Source organism: Chiloscyllium plagiosum, unplaced genomic scaffold (assembly GCF_037043375.1).
Source record: "Chiloscyllium plagiosum isolate Xiang-an unplaced genomic scaffold, Cpla_swu_hap1 HiC_scaffold_52, whole genome shotgun sequence".
Lineage (NCBI taxonomy): Eukaryota > Metazoa > Chordata > Chondrichthyes > Orectolobiformes > Hemiscylliidae > Chiloscyllium > Chiloscyllium plagiosum.
In genome coordinates, this window is record NW_028270190.1 from 8,825,507 (window position 1) to 8,830,208 (window position 4,702).

The window sequence follows — 4,702 nt, forward strand, 5'->3', positions numbered from 1 at the left end:
AAATGCCATCAGACCAGGGGACTTATCTATTTTCACCCTTACCAGAATTTCCAAAATCTCTTCCCTACATACCTCAAAGCCGTCCATTCTAATTAATTGTGACTCAGTATTCACATCGCAACAATATCCTCTTCCTGAGTGAATACTGACGATGGTATTCATTCAGTGTCTCCCCAATGTCTTCAGGCTCCACACGCAACTTCTCACTATCATTCTTGACTGGACCTATTCCTACCCTCGTCATTCTTTTATTGCTGACATACCTGTAGAAAGCCTTAGGGTTTTCCCTCATCCTACCAACAAAGGGCTTTTCGTGTCCGCTCCTTGCTGCTTTTAGTTCTCTCTTCAGATCCTTCCTGGCTACCTTATAACTCTCAATCGCCCCAATTGAACCATCATGCCTCATTTTTGCATAGGCCGCACTCTTCCCTTTAACAAGGGATTCCAGTTCCTTATTAAACCACGGCTCCCTCACACGACCCTTTCCTCCCTGCCTGACAGGTACATAATTATCAAGGACACTCAATAGTTGCTCCTTGAACAATCTCCACATATCAATTGTGCCCATGCCTTGAAGCCTACTTTTCCAAGCCACGCATCCTAGGTCGTGCCTCACCGCATCATAATTTCCCTGCCCCCAGCTATAACTCTTGCCAGGCAGTGCATACCTATCCCTCTCCATCACTAGAGTAAAAGTCACCGAAATGTCGTCACTGTCCCCAAAGTGCTCACCTACCTCTAATTATAACACCTGGCCTGGTTCGTTACCCAGAACGAAATCCAGTATGGCCTCACCTCTTGTTGGCCTATCTACATATTGTGTCAGGAAACCCTCCTGCACACATTGGACAAACACTGACCCATCTAACGAACTTGAGCTATAGCTTTCCAAATCAATATCAGGAAAGTTAAAGTCCACCATAACAACCACCCTATTACTTTCACTCTTCTCCTGAATCATCCTCGCAATTCGTTCTTCTACGTTTCTCGGACTATGAGGAGGCCTGTAAAAAACTCCTAACAGGGTGACCTCACCTTTCCTATTCCTAACCTCAGCCCAAAACTACATCAGATGGCGAGTTTTCATCCATCGTCCTTTCCACCGCTGTAATACTATCTTTGACAAGCAATGCCACACCTCCCCCTCGTTTACTCCCACCTCTGACCCAACTAAAACATTTAAACCCTGGAATCTGCAACAGCCAATCCTGTCCCTGTTCTACCCATATCACCGTAATAGCCACAACATCAAAATCCCAGTAACCAACCAACGCTGCAAGTTCACCTACTTTATTTCGTATACTTCTCGCATTGAATGATACACACTTCAATCTACTTTCCTGTTCACAGGCACCCTCCTTTGAGATTGATGCCATGTTTCGAACCTCTCTACACTCCAGGTCCTGCACCCGAAAGCTACAGTCTAGGTTCCCATGCCCCTGCAGAGTTAGTTTAACCCCCCCCCCCCCCAAGAGCACTAGCAAATGTCCCCCCAAGGAAACTGGTTCAGGTGTAGACCATCCTGTTTATAGAGGTCTCACCTTCCCCAGAAAGAACCCCAGTTATCTAGATACCGTAATCCCTCCCTCCTGCACCATCCCTGTAGCCACGCATTTAACTGTTCTCTCTCACTCTTCCTCGACTCTCTATCACGTGGCACGGGTAACAAACCAGAGACAACAACTCTATTTTTCCTAACTCTGAGCTTCGAACCTAGCTCCCTGAAAGCCTGCCTAACATCCTCAGCCCTCCTCCTACCTATGTCGTTGGTGCCAATGTGGACCACGACTTCGGACTGCTCCCCCTCACCCTTAAGGACCCAGAAAACACGATCAGAGACGTCACATACCCTTGCACCTGGGAGGCAACATACCAAACGTGAGTCTCTCTCGCCCCCACAAAAACGCCTATCTGTGCCCCGAACTATCGAGTCCCCAATAACTATTGCTCTGCTCTTCTCCACCCTTCTCTCCTGAGCAACGGGGACAGGCTCCGTGCCAGAGGCCTGAACCCCATTGCTTACCCCTGGTAAGTCGTCCCCCCACAATATCCAAAACGGTATACTTGTTCTTGAGGGGAACGGCCGCAGGGGGTCCCTGCACTGGCTGCTTCCTCCGAGTCCCCCTCACTGTCACCCATCTGTCTGCAATCTTTGGATTTACTACTTCCCTAAAGCTCCGATCTATGGCCACCTCTTCCTCCCGGATGATCCTAAGTTCATCCAACTCCAGCTCTAGTTCCCTAACACGGTTTTGGAGGAGCTGGAGATGGGTGCACTTCCTGTAAGTGTAATCAGCAGGGACGTCCATGTCATCCCTCATCTCAACATATTGCAAGAGGAACATTGCACTGCCTTCACTGCCATCCCTCTAAACGTAACATTTTTTTAAAAAAACTTGGTCTAAAGAATATAACAAGCAAAATGTAGCACTTACCTACTTACTAGAACGGGTCTTATTATTAGGTTAGAGGAGGAGGGTGGGTGGGAGACTCTACAATTGTAGAGAAAACACCGCTCTCCTCTACCGCTTAGTAAGTTTTTAAAAAACTGCCTTACCTTCGCTGCAGTATTCCGGGTCCGTCTTACCTCCGCTGCTGCTCGCACTCAAAATGGCCTTTGGCGTCGAAGGTGGAGTATTTATACTCACTGCTTTCCTTCCCGGCTGTCCCTCTGCTCCTCGTCACTTCCCCCGATGCTCCCGCTCCTTCTGTGAAAGGGAAAACACTGCTGTCAAATACCGGTAAGTATTGTTTTAAAAAACTGCCTTACCATAGCTGCAGTCTTCCGGCGTCGTCTTATCTCCGCTGCTGCTCGCACTCCAAAAGAGAAACTAACACAGGAAATTATAAAATAACAGAAAATGACATAACCAGAGGAAATGACGTCGCCAACCGAAGGAAACCTAAACACGTAAAAAGAAAGCCGTTCACTAACACAAGTGTTTCACCCGAGGCTAACTGATGATGTTACCTAGAATGGTGACGAAAGAGCTAAATGCGAAACTTCCACCTCAGCGAGCAAACCTTCATCCAGAACCTCAACCTGTACTATAAATCTTCGCGAAATTCACTCAGCCCTGAAAGTGTCAACACAGGTAGCCAAGGTGGAGAAGTCATTTTCTGTTAGGGCGAATTGCAAGAGCTACTCGAGAAGACTTGAACTGGTCTGACAGGGCTGAGGGACCCAAAACAGATGTGATGCCAAAAATAACTTGGAGGCTGGTACAGATTTTGTACCATAAGTTATGGTCTAATTACCTGACCAATATATAGCACTCCAGAAGAAGTTACTTCCAAATAAATCTTTTGGATTGTCACCAGCTGCACTGTGAGTTTTCACAGGCATTCAGGTGAGCAACTTAAAAAGACAAGACACGCAAGAGCACTGAAGGCTATGAGGGAAATTGATTAATTAAATTGCTTTTGTTTCAATGCAAGGGGCCTGACAGGCAGGCAGATGAACTCAGGAAATGAAACGGAACATGGGATTTGGATTCTATGTGTGTTACAGAAGCACAGCTGAGTAAGGTCAGCACTGGCAGCTCAATGTCCCAACATACTGATGCTACTGGAAGGATAGAACTGTAGGCAAGATTAGATCAAACATCACATTAATTAGAGAGAACATACATGCGGGATTGACCAGTGAAGCTGTATTACTGGAATGAAAAAATAAGATTAGCTAATCAGTTAGATGCGATTAATTGGAAACTGACCTCCACTTGGGAAACAATGTGGGAATGTACTGATGTGTTAATGGGGGAGCACTTTGGCAAAGTGACTACGATTCTACTAGTTTGAAAACGACAGTGGAAAAGGGCAGGTGTGGTACAAAAGTGAAAGTTATAAAATGGGAGAACACCAATCTTGATAGTATTCAACTTGAACTTTCAAAAGTTGTTTGGGGAGGCTATTTGCAGTTAAAGCGAATTCTGGCTCGTCGGCTTGATGAAAAAGTGAGATAAAATGAGCATTGATTGCCAGCACGCTCCAATTGGAAGATAGGCTCATGCTGACAGAATTAGTAAATGCTGCCAGACAATGTTTGACTCTGATGAAGAAAAACGAGGTACGTATCAGGTATAGTTAGATGGATCGAGTGAATCCGTTCAGCATCATCAGGGGTATAGCAATACATGTCGGATGGAAATCATGAACGCAAAAAAGCGACATGAAATACGTTTAATAGAGAAGTTTAAAGAAGATCCAAAGAGATTCTCCAAGTAAATTGAGAACAAAGACGCAATTGGGAGAAGGTAGGGGACCTGAAAGATTAATGTGGCTATCGATATCTGGGACTACAGGAGATGTGCACGATACTAAACAAGGATTTCACTTCACAAAGTACGTGGAGAAGCATTAGGGAAGTCAGGGAAATAAACAGAGATTTGTTAGACCACTGTTGGGATATTGTATGAAACTCAGATATCAGTATCTTGACCAATTGGACGATTCGGCCAAGGACAGAAAATGGAATATAATTCAAGTGTTCGATGTTGTTAAGACAAGTCAAGGAGGAATAGCATAGTTAATAGTAGGGCCCTGGGCAACATCGTGGAACGGAGAGAGAAACAAAGTGTACAGTTGCGATTTCCTTTTGACTTGATATCACATGTGAACAGTGTAGTGAAAGCGTATTTGGCACACGTGAGTTCATTGGTCAGAGTATTAAGTACACGGATATATTTCAACATTGTCCTGG